Raw genomic sequence first — 13370 nt, 5'->3', positions numbered from 1 at the left:
AGGACAGAGATTCTACTCTATTCTCTCTGTTACAATATGTATTGTGATCTAAAATGCACTTGTTCAATTTTTTCTTTAACTAATATAAATCAATACATAGTATTGAAATCTTTTTCTGTAATATGGCTTATTGAATAAGGTTTGTGAAGATGAATGGTTCAAGACACTCTAAATAGAGGCCAACTGACCACATCTGGTCTCCTGGCATGTTTTATTTGTCCTATATTTTCTTCTTAGTTTAGATATCTTCACAGAAGGTACCCAGGCCCCAGTTTGCTTGCCACAATTCACTATTTCACAATGTAAAACAGCCTCCCGCATTATTAGTCAACACTTTGAAGCATTTGAATTTGAGACCCTTAGTGTCGCAAAAGCTGTTAGATCAGGAACACCAATGTAGATGCCAAAATCCATCCCCTTACGTCACAGTCCAGAGACAAAGCAATGGTTTAGGAATCCTTTACTGACTAATATCCACAGTGAGGCCTTGATAATCATTCTCTTTTTAGCAATAAATGTGAAGATGTGGCTTTACAGGCTTCTCTCTAGTTCTCAAATTTTCGGATCCTTCTCAAAACTTTAGTTACCATTTCCCTCTTTCTCCTCTAACTGAAGCCCAGAGAGAAAAACCATAACCATTAAAGTGTTCTCCTTGCTAAGTCCCACTTATTAAAGGTTTCACTGCATAAAAACTGGCAGCTGTCAAGAGTTATACATAGAACAATACACAAGAGAGGAGAGGAAGTATGCTAGAATAAAAAAAAAAGGAGCTAGTTGGTAATATTTAATAGAAAACAATCTCAATTGTCTCCACACTGTTCTATAGGAATGACTGTTCTTGATGCCTGAGGGAATGTTAGTTCTCCCAGAAGACAGGACAATGCACATTGCCAGATTAAAGAGACATCAATACATAATGAGAAAAACGCTTGCTTTTGAGAGAAAAAAATATAACTGTTTGCCTTGCACCTGCCACATGCAAATGTTCTATAATCTACTTGCCAATCATAGCCACAATTTCTATAAAGAGGAAACTACTTGTCCTCCCTCATGGGAAGAATCAATGCAATAGGTAAGTGAAAGTACATAATAAACACTAAAGCCCTATACATTCTGCATTTCATCAAACCTAAGAAACCATACACTGTAAATCACAGTATTAAGAAAAATATTCTAATGATGAATACACACAAGACAAACTATCAGTTTTAAAATGCATTAAGATTTCATTGCACCCTCCCTGGTGGTGCAACGTATTAAAGCACAGCACTATGAAGCTAGCTGCAGGCGCTTCAGTGCAAGTTCTACCCCCAGCCAGGGAGGTGACCCACATGGCATGACAGATGCTGCTCCCCTCAGCAGTATTCTTCATCAATCTGCCTCTTTTGCTCCCCACTTTGCCTCTAGTGAATCCTCTCACTGCCCCTGTACCTCTGGCCTGTACCCCAGTTCTGGATGCAAAAATAAATAAATCTTTAAAAAAAAAAAAAAAGGAGGGCCCTCTCTGGTGGCCTAACAGGTTAAAGCACTGCATTATGCAGCTCTTCAAAGCTACTACAGCATAAGTTCAATCTCCGGCCAGCCAGGGAGCTGACCCACATGGTGTGGCAAACCTTTCCAAGCCTGCCCACTGCTCCCCTCAGCAGTATATTTCAGTAGATCTGCCTGTTCTGCTCCCTACTCTGTCTCTGGTGAACCCTGTCACCCACCATACCTCAGCCTATAAGCATAAATAAATAAATCTTCTAAAAAAAAAAAAAAGGAAAGAAAGGGCTCTCTCTGGTGGCACAACAGGTAAAGATGGAACACTGCAAGGTAGCTACAGCCGCTTCAGTGCAAGTTCAATCCCCAGCCCTGGAGGTGACCCACATGGTGAGGCAGACCTCTCCTGACCCACCTGCTGCTCCCCTCAGCAGTGTACTTCACCAATCTGCCTATTCTACTCCCCACTCTGTCTCTGATGAATCCTCTCACTGCCCCTGCACCTCTGGCCTGTACCCAAGTTCTGTGTGCATAAATAAAAAAACTGTATCTTCAAAAAAGGAAAATAAAAATGAAATTTTAGGATGCTCACATGCTTTAAAAAAAAGACTTCATAAGTATTAAAGAGCAAAAAACTGTTTTAGAAATGATATAACAAGTTTTGTTATTTTTGACTATATGGTATCCTGAGAATATTATTTATCAATTTATATTTCAGGTATTTTGAGCAATTCTGATGTCTAACAAGAAGATTCATCACATTTTGACAGGTCTAGCACATTGCCTGCCAAATATTAGGCTCTTAATAAGTCTGTGCTAACTGTATAAAAATGCAAAAACGAAAATTGTCTGGGAGGTCATCCTTAGCTTACAGAAAAATTCACCATGAATTTCCTTAGTGAGCTCACTTAAGACCCAGTTTCATTTGCCAACATTCAAGTTACCCTTGACTTTTCAAGGACATGCTTATAGTGTTACACCTACATTACCATTTCAAGAGCAAATCATGGACATCCCTATCCCTTTCATCTGTCAGCTTATAAGCAGAGAACCTTCAGCTTGTCAAAAGGACAGACACTGACAGACAACCCTGAGATGTCTCTGTGCTTAACTGCTTTCAGCTTAAGAGAAAAGAGACTGAAAAAAATTTTTTTTAAAGATTTATTTATTTATGCATACAGAACTGGGATACAGGCCAGAGGTGCAGGGGCAGTGAGAGGATTCACCAGAGACAGAGTGGGGAGCAGAACAGGTAGATAGACAAAATACACTAATGAAGGGAGCAGCAGGAGGTTCAGGAGAGGTCTGCCACACCATGTGGTCACCTTCCCTGGGGCGGCGGGGATGGAGCTCATGCTGAAGTGGCTTTAGCTTCTTAGTGCTGTGCTTTAACAGGCTGCGCCAACAGGGAGGGCCCAGACTGAAATTTTTTGTGTGATAGGTTCCTAAAGTCAGGTGCAAATCTACAATGGCATGAAAGTCTCCCTAAGTCTTGGATATTCCATTTTTGGCTCTGACCTCATTATATATTATTTTATTTTCAACATTCTTAAAGTGTGGGTGCTTATTCTCTGTGATCTATTTGTGCCTCAAAGTTCTGGGTCCTAGAGCATGTGTGTAACCCTCTATGATAGTGATGAGGAGGGCAGTGATGACCTAAGACAGGTAAAGCCAATTCCTGGAGTCTAAGACAATAAAACACTGCTGCCTACTTGACCATATCTTTCTGGAGGGAAGAAACAAGTATTTTAAGCACAAGTTAAGGGCCTCAGCTTTCATGCATTTACCCATTTAGACAAAAGGCCTTAGGAGAATGACTGCCATGCCCATTTCAGGCCCACAGAGATCAGGACTCTGAAATGCATCTTAATGTGGGCTTAACAGTAGTTTATTAGTAGCCTCCAAAACTCCTCTCCAACTCCTGTGCTAACAGAATCCCTAGTCTTTTAGTTGATCTCATATGGTGTAAAGAAGAGAAAAAGTTTCTCTTCTTTTACCCGCTACTCCCCTCAGCAGTGTACTTCATTGTTCTGCCTGTTTCTCTTCTTTTACATCTTCTTTTACATCTAACAGAATCCCTACTCTTTTAGTTGATCTCATATGGTATAAAGAAAATGCTTCTTTTCTTTTACATCGTGGATCTAACACATGGAAGTTTTCTATAATCTGCTAAGTATATACAAGGACTAAGTCAGGGTCATCATGATATAAGCAGATAGAAGCACCTCTGGGTATGTACTGTTGTGTCCTTCCATTCCATTTCCTCTACTTCTGATTGGAGTATGGATTCCAACACTATCTTGGACTATGAAGTGCCCTTGAAAGTGGAAGACTTTCATAATGAATCAGTAGGATCGAAAGACCCTGATCCCCAGAGAGCCTGGCAGCCCGGGACTAATTTTTAGATTTCTTAAAGGTACGAGAAACTATTCTGTTTCAAATGGTTGTTATTTTTCTTTTCTCTGTATGTGTACCCAAACCTACTCCTAGACACAAGTAACCACTGGATTTCAGTTATTTTCCACAATCTTTCCAGGGAATTACATAAAGTCTGTGCGACCATGGACAAATTGTGTAATTTCTCTATGCTTCAGTCTCTTCACCTGTAAAATAACAGCATATAATTAGTAGGACAGGTATTAGAATTATATGATAAAAAGTACACAAAGAGCTTAGTGCAGTACTTGGCATATACTGAGGGCTCAATGACTTTTATCTGGTTTATTATTTCTTGTGCTGTCCTTCAACTGATATAAAGCCTAGTGTGATCTCTCCAGCGCCAGTAAGCTCTCCAGCTCACTCTACTACCAAGGGACTGCCTTCCTGGGCTGACTCAGGAACTATAGAGGTCTAACTATGTCATCAGTAAACTCCCAGGGGAGCTGCCCCTCCCTTGTGTAATTCGCTTCCTTTGATCTTCCCACGAAATCTCAATGCAGTCTGGACCACTTTTAGCCATAAAAATTGATGCAAACTTAAAATACATCGTCAGAGTTGGCCCTCCTTGGTGGCACACTGCACAGGGTTGGAATGCAGCACTGCAAGCTGACTGACCACAACCACACTAGTGCAAATTCTATCCCCTACCCAGAGGTGACCCACATGGCTCAGTAGACCTCTCCTGACCTACCGCTACTCCCCTCAGCAGTGTACTTCATTGTTCTGCCTGTTCTGCTTACAACTCTATCTCTGGTGAATCCTCTCACCACCCCTGCTCCTCTGGCCTGTACCCCAATTCTGTATATCTAAATAAATAAATCTTAAAAAAAATTGTCAGAGTTTATGAAACAATGATTCTGAATTTATTTGGTCAATGAGCATCTATTATTCCCCATTTGTTCTAAAAGTAAATAAGAAATTTGGGTAATAACCTGAGGCACCTATATCTTACTACTTTCTTTTTATTTTCTTTTACAGAAATATTCAAGCATATACAAAAATATATGTGTTTATACTTTATTATATAAATAATATAAATTATATTATATAAATAATAATTTATTTTTAATAAAAATTATATACTAGAACACTTTATAGCCATCATTCAGCATCATCAATTATCAGTCATGTTTTATATGTAAACACTCCTAAATACTTCTTTTAAAGAGAAAGTGAAGCTGTTTAAAAATACTGTAACAGTTATAGTATACATATATACTACAGGTATACTCACATTCAGTTTATAAAATAAAAAAGTTAACTTTTAAAGTAATCTCTGAAATAGACATTTTCATTCTAAAACTTAGGAGGACCCTAAGCAAATTTAAGCAAATTCCAGACTTCACATTAATTCTATAGTAAATATCTTAGTGTATAGGACTTCACTCTTTGGAAAATAGCAGATTTCATCTGCACTAGAAGCAGGGAGCCTGTATGCTGAGAATTCAAGCTAATCACCAGTTTCTCTGCTGAGACTGTCAGAGGAAATTGCATAACCTTTCTATTTCCTGATTTCCTAGAAAATGCTACACTGGCCATTTCATTTCCAGCTCCCACCTCACACCCACCCCCTTTTACCTCTATTCTTTCAAAACCTACCTCTTTAAGCACCAGTTGGAATCTTAAGCCTTCTACTCAATACATATGGAAATCAACAGAAAAATAAAGATTTTTCAAAATAGGAGCCATTTATGGCATATTAACATTGGAAATAACTGTAAAGAGTAGACTATCCCTTTCAATTTAGAGATAAGAAAATTGAAACAGGAAAGTGAGCATATTGATTCACAGAGGAACTTTCTAAATGCAGATCCAATTAATGTGACTCAGCTGCTTAAAGTCATGGTTTCTCATTGCACTCAGTCTAAGGTATTAAAACAATGGACCCTTCGCATTCTAATTTCAGGTACTTTCCTCTGGAGTCTTACCACTCACCATTTCCTTTTTCTCCATCCTCACAGACTAGACATAGAGCTCCTTTATGATCACTTGCCTAACAATTCCTGCTTGCCCTTTAGCTCTGCAAAGATAGCACTTCCTCAAGGAAACCATCAAAGTTCTCAAAACCAAATTAAATATAATTCTAAGCAGCCCCACTGAATACTTCCTATCCTCTGATGTAGTGCTTAAACACTTGGCATTTCCTGTTAGTTGTGGGTAGGACTTCCCATATTGGATTGTAAACTCCATGAGGGCAGGGTCATTTTGTTACCTAACTTCATGCCTGATAACATGAAGGCCAGCTGACAAATATTTGTTAAACAAATGAGTCATACCCCTGACACAAGGAAAGATCTATGAAAAATATATGGTCAAGTGCTCTGTTTATTGTTTAGCAGCCAACAAATGCTAACCATTGCATTTTTTTTTTTTTTTTTTTACTGCTTAAAGCTATGTAATACATACAGGGATTAGGGTTCTGACCAGTTCAGTTCAGAGATCCTAGCATCTCATCATAGGATCCCTTCATGTGAATTTATTAAATAAAATAGTCACCTACTGCTACTTTCTTATGTAAACAAAATCATTTCTATTGGCTTAAAGCAAACATTCAAATTTATAGCCTTTTGAGATGATTTTTGTTTTAAATTTTTGACTTTTTGCATTGAGTTGAAGATACAAATGAAAATTTTTCTGAAAGACTTGTGGATAATCCTTTTTAAGGACTATTGGCTCCCTTGTGGAGTTAAGTCTCAGCACTATGAAGCAATCTGCAGCCATTACAACAGGAGATCAATCCCCGGCCAGGCAGCTGAAGCACATGGCATGGCAGATCTTTCCTGTCTCATCCACTTTTCCCCTCAGCAGTATATTGCAGTCAATCTGCCTGTTATGATTCCCATTCTGTGTCTGGCAAATTCTATCACCCCTCCCCCACACCTCTGGTCTACACCCCAGTTCTTAGATGCATAAATAAATAAATCTTTTTTTTAAAAAAAGAATAACTTAAGGTTTTCATCTTTGCCTCTGAAATCATTATGCCCATGTGTTGGTGAAAAATGTGGTTGTGATTTTTCAAAATAAGGTAAAAGATCACATAAGTATAAGTATGTTTTAAAATCATTATTACAAAGAGAACTATGGTAGGATTTTTCTATGACCTTTAAAACTTTGGCTGCAAGATTGGAAAATATACTAATGTTGGTTTTCAATTCAAGTCTTACTAGGTGTTACGGAGCCAATCCCCTCATTTCCATCTTAAATTTCAACTGCAAACTATCTGATAGGGGCAAACATAGCACACTGCTAGTTCAGTAAAACAAGTCCTACAAATCCAATTTACTAGGACCCTCTTAGTGTAATGATTAAGACATGAGTTTCAGAGACAAAGACCTGGATTTCCAATCTTGATGTTTGAACTTAGGCAAAATATCTAATTCTTTGAACTTTGGTTTTCTCATTGCTAAATTAAGGTAATGCCTCCATTGAATGGCTGTACTTACTAAATTATCTAGAGTAGATTTAGAGTACAGTTATTCTCTTATCAGTCAAGAGCAGCACTCTCTTTTTCTAGGAAATCATCCTCTTCTTGTGGTTGGAATTAGAGTCGCCATTACCCAGGGGTGGGTACCTGAAGCCAAGCTAGGTCAACCAAGGCCCTTTCACAGGACTTTTCAATTTAATACCACAAAGAGTACGTTTAAGTCCTTCTCTGAACAAAAATCACCAGCAAAAGATTTCTGACCTATGAGATAAGTGATCTAAGAGATCAATTTTGCCTAAGGGTGGGGTTGAGGGTATAAAGGCTGGAGAGTTCAGAGGCCATAAAGGGAAAGAGAGAAAAAGTTTACATCCTAGGAATTCAGAGGGTCTAGTTGGTCCTCTATCCTTCCCATGATCACAAAATTCCTTTTTCAATACAGCTCATATAGATTAAATCTGTCATTTATAACCAGAGGAATCCTACTTAATACAGTACTTTTAAAATAAATATATATATATATATTTTTTTTTTCTCAGAAGACTGGGGTGCAAGCCAGAAGTGCAGGGAGGGGTGTGTGTGAGAAGATTCTCCAGAGACAGACTGGGGGACAGAAGAGGAAGATCTACTGAAATATACTGTTGAAGGGAGCAGTGGGCAAGACAGGAGAGATCTGCTGCACCAAGGGGGTTAACTCCTTGACAGGACGTCATACTCAGGCATTCATGGTGGCAGAACTGATACTTACCCCCTTGGCCACAAGAGAGGCCCATAGTACAGTACTTAGTGCAAAACTTGCATCATCAGAGTTCAATGCACTGACATTATTATTATTTACTCACATAATAGGATTATTGCAGTGAACCATGCTTTCCTGCAACACGTAAAGAGAAAAAAATGCCTAAACAAAAAGGCTTCCATCAAACATTTAGTAAAAAATATTTCCTGCTATCCCTACCTACCCATTCAACTAAAATTATAATTTTTCTGACAATAACTAACACTGACACGCCATGGTTGACAAAGAACTTCCATGGGGTGCAGTGCTGTCTGAGGGAAAATAATTTAAGACTGAAATTTGTCAAATGTGTAATTTTACAATTTCTAGCAGCCACATTTTTAAGAAGTGGATTAATTTCAATGTTTTATTTAAACCAATGACTACAAAATATTATCATTTAATATGTAGTAAACATAAAAAGTAATCAATGAGTTTTTTTATCTTTTCATACTGTCTTCAAAATCCAGTATGTATTTACATTCAGCATACATAGCCACATTTCAAGTGATCATTGGTCACTTACAGTGAATGACTACTGTATTCAACAGGATAGACACAAAACATCGTAATCCTCACAACTCTATGAATATTGAAGCACTTGTAATTATAAGAAAATTGAAACTAAAGAAATTAAGTCATCTGTTCACAGTCAACAGCTAGACAACACAAAGCCCAGATTCAAACCTCAGTCTTTCACCTCCAAATTTCATGCTCCTATCACATTATGCTATCTGTGCAGTGAGAACTGATGTTCTACATGATCCTGAAATGAAGCCAGAACAGTCAAATAAATTAATAAAGATGTACTTTCCCATATAAAGTGAGAGGGCAGGAGAGCTAGTCTCTTAATACAAGGGTTATGTTTTCTGATTTAACATCAAGACATTGAGACTGTAAATAGGACAGAATAGCTAAATGGGAACAAATTCCCAAAAGCCACACTTCTGTATCTGTATCTATTTATCTCTACTGCTACAAATACATGAGTTCCTTCCACCACACCTCTACCCTAACAAACTACAGTATTACCTTGTTCACAGGGTTCAAATCTGAAAATAAAAGTGCTCATTAAGGGTTCTTCCTGGTGGCACAATGGGTTAAAGCACCGTATTATGAAGCTCTCTGAAGCCACTGCTGCACAAGTTCAATCCCCACCTTGGAGGTGACCCACGTGGTGTGGCAGGCCTCTCCTGACCTGCCCGCTGCTCCCCTCAGTAGTGTACTTTGTCAATCTGCCTGTTCTGCTCTCCACTCTGTCTCTGGTAAATCCTCTCACCCACCACACCTCTGGCCTGTACCCCAGTTCTGTAAGCATAAATAAATTTTTTTCTAAGTGCTCACTGAAACAAGCTACAATGTAAAACTTAAGTTTTACATGTAAGCTCCTCCAGCAAAATGGTTTCTTCAAGCAACAGGGAGAAATGGAGAGTATATAGCCTCACCTGTTGCCAGTATTCCAACCCACCCACCCCTTACAATAAGGAAACTGTCCCTTCTTAAGTAGTAAACAGTTTACTGGTCATTGCTGATATGTCTTAAATATAATTTTCTCTGGATCCTTTCATAGATCTCCCTGTATTTTCTGTGCACCAGCAAATAAATTCTGTGTTGGGTAGAACTCCCTAAACCTGAAACTTACGTTTTAGCAACAGCTAAACAAGATACTTGTTTTTTAGTTGAGATAACTATGTGAAAGTGCTTAGCATAGTGCTGGAACAGGTAATTTATGTTCGTTTAATTTGAATAATGTAATAAACCATGCTTTCAAGAAAAACTTAATATCTGGGAATAAACCTACAATATAATGCTAAGGAAAACTAATGGAACACATATCTGACTCTGAAATATGTACCATATCCTTTTTAAAAGAAAAAATTGTGTTTATATGTGCAATGAAAGGAAGCACACCATCATACTAATAATGATTACCTCTTGACAGCAGTATTAGCAATGATTTAAAGGATGTTCATTTTTTGTATTCTGGAAGAACATAAAAATGGCTGCCATCATTCACCTCCTTACTCCTTACCAACCCCTTCTTTGTTGTTCGCACACCTCTTTGCAGTATTACTTTATATTTCTTCTTACAAAAATGTAATCTAATTCCTTGAATCTGGGCTGGCATTGTAATTTGCTTTAAACAATAGAGGATGTGATGGATTACATGACTGTGTCCCCTCCTCCAAATTCATATTAGTAGCTCTAAACCCCAGTATGATGGTATTTGGAGAGGAGGTCATGAGGATGGAGACTCCATGATGGGGTTAGTGTCCTTATAAGTAAAAGAAGAAAGATCAGCACACTTCCTCTCTCTCTTGCTAACACATAAGGGCACAGTAAGGTGTCCTTCTGCAAGCCAAAAAGAAGGTCGTCAGCAGGAACAGCTGGTACCCTGACCTTGGATTTACCAGCCTCTATGACTGAAAGAAATAAACTTCAGCTCTATTATGACATTGAACAGGCAAAGATTCTAAAAAGGGACCTAAAAAAGCAGTAATAAAGCATACTAAGATATTTCTGCTCATAAGATGACATCATTAAGAAAAATCAAAAGTCAAGACACATGTGCAAGAATATCAATAAGAAATCTTCAAATCGATAAAAGGCAGATAGTGCTTGCTTCAGCAGTACATACACTAAAATCTGAATGATGCAGAAAAGATTAGCAGAGACGCAAGGATTTGTAAAGATGACATGCAAATCTAAAGCATTTCATATTAAAAAAAAAAAAGGAAAGGAAGAAGAAAGAGGCAGTCAACCCAATATAAAAGTTTGGCAAAAATTAAATCAGACTTTTCATCAAAAAAGTGCACACAGTTAATAAATTTCTATAAAGGCACTCAGCCTCAGAGTAATTATGGAAGCTCAAATTCCAGTCATATTACACTACACAGCAACCAAGATAGCAAAAATTTAAAAGACTGACAGCATCAAGTGTTGATAAACAAGTAGAGCAATTGGAAATCTCATTTACTGTTCATGGGGGTAAAACTTGGTACAATCACTTTATAACTCACAGTAGCTAAAGCTTAGTAAACACATACCCTATTACTTAGTAACTTTACTCTTAGGACACTACCAACATGTAAAGATGTGCTTACATAAGCATGAAAGAAAATGTTCACAACAGTACTTCTTAGAAAACTGAAAATTACCTAAATGTTTGTCAAAAGTAAAGTGTTATATTCACTTCAGAGAATACTGCACAGGAATGTGTAGGAGATACAGCTACAACGTGGATAGCTCTAATAGAAAAGTATTAGGTAAAAGAAACTACAACAAAAGATTATACACTGAATGACTCAAGTGACTTTTGAGGGGGAGGGGAGTAATTAGAAGAGGACCTTTTGAGTTACTAGTGATGTCCTCTTACTGGATTTTGATGAATTTTGAGGAAACCTAAGGCCAAAGTCTAACAGTTCATCAATACACCCATTGTGTAATGCTCAAACCCCTATACACTGCCCTCTGGCCTCTTGCCAGTACTATCATTAATTATAATAATTTGCCATGTTAGAGTTATACTTCTTGATTTTGCCTTTCCTTCAACTTTTTTTTAAAGATTTATTTATTTATTCATACAGAACTGTGGTACAGGCCAGAGATGCGGAGGGTGAGAGGATTCACCAGGGACAGAGTGGGGAGCAGAACAGGCAGATAGACGAAGTACACTGCTGAGGGGAGCAGCGGGCAGGTCAGGAGAGGTCTGCCATGCCATGTGGTCACCTCTGGGGCAGGCGGGGATCAAACTCATGCGGAAGCAGCTTAAGCTTCTTAGTGTAGTGCTTTAACCCACTGCGCCACCAGGGAGGGCCTCCTTCAACTTTTTAACCCATTCTTATGAATTCAGATGCCACCATCAACACATTTCATAAGATTAAAATGGAATCAAGAAGGCTAAAACCTGAATTACAACAGCAAATCCCCTAAAGAGTGGATTTGACACCATATACCTCTAAATGACATAGTAAGGGCTGAAAACATTTAAGTCCCCAGATCCCCCATCATGCAAAAAGTCAAAAGTGCCATTTGACCAACCCCAGTAGAATACCTAGGATGAATACCTACTCTTATAGGTATTCATTCTACAGAGAACAGACACCGGATCACTGGACAGAGGAACACCAGTTACTGTTTAAGGTCAAGTTGTTAAAATAAATGGTGACCTTCTAAGTGTAAAGAACCCCAACATTCTTCCCAGCACTTCACAGGAATTTCAGGACTCTTTTAAAAGGCATTAAATGGCAGGGCAAAAGGAAACAGACAAGTGCAAAAGCACTTATTCTTCATTCATTCTATATGAAGCTTAATAAAATGAGCCTATTCCCCAAAGACTAACAAGATAAAATAATAAAAGGAAATAGATTGTAATCATTGTAATCAGAAAATAACCACTCCTTGAGAGTCACAGAGGAAGAGTAAGTAAAGAAGAAGGTAGAACAGTGAGGTCAAAATGCAGTACAACTGAATCATTATTCCACCTATAGATCCACAAATCATGAACCCATCATGTCAAGTTCTAAATACTTTGCATATAAGCTCATCTCCTCTTCATGTTTTTACATTGTGTACTCTCTTTTGCTTGCAAAGCAAATGGGCTTTTTTTTTTTTAATAGGCTTTGCATGCTCTTGAAGATTATTTTCTGGCAAGTCTGCCATCATAAATATCTGATTGTAAATACACCAGTAATTGGCAAAGAAGTACATATAATGCCTCCAATCTGCCCCACCTTTCCATTCACTCTTTCTTTTAATCATTCATTCACTCATTGATATATGCATTTTCATATGGGTCAGAAATCATTTAAAGATAATAATTCTCAAGGCATAAATTTCAGTTGGGCATTATCTCTCACAATATGACAGCTGCTTCTTTCATCTGAAGAGACAAAACAACAAAGATAACATAAACTGTAGGGTCATATAAATCTATGTTGATATCCTGTATCTATAACCTTAATAGCTGCCTGACTTGAAGATTATTTCCTGATTTTGATGTTCAGAGTCTTCATTAATAAAAAGCCTATATAAAACACCTACCTCTCAAGAAATTGTTATTTCCAATGAGGTAATATATGTTTAGCACTTAGCATAACGCTAGTACATAATAAAAGGTAAATGGTAACCTTTCTTAAATGTAGGGATTACCATCTTTACTAAGACTTTAAATTACATGCATCACCTCACTAGAATTATATCAAGTGCAACACATTTTTCCCATCACTTCTGTCATGGTCTTCCAAATTT

At 37.8% G+C, this 13370-nt stretch overlaps 1 protein-coding gene across 5 annotated transcripts in view; it reads right to left on the bottom strand.

Annotated features, from left to right (window-relative positions):
- Positions 1-13370, bottom strand: part of DNAJC6 (DnaJ (Hsp40) homolog, subfamily C, member 6) — a 128002-nt gene that overhangs the window by 93386 nt on the left and 21246 nt on the right. The window lies entirely within an intron of this gene.

The sequence above is a fragment of the Condylura cristata genome, unplaced genomic scaffold (genome assembly GCF_000260355.1).
Source record: "Condylura cristata isolate star-nosed mole 26May11 unplaced genomic scaffold, ConCri1.0 scaffold00008, whole genome shotgun sequence".
NCBI classification, from domain to species: Eukaryota; Metazoa; Chordata; class Mammalia; order Eulipotyphla; family Talpidae; genus Condylura; species Condylura cristata.
The sequence above is the reverse complement of the archived record's forward strand: the minus strand, read 5'-3'. Positions and strand labels throughout refer to the sequence as shown.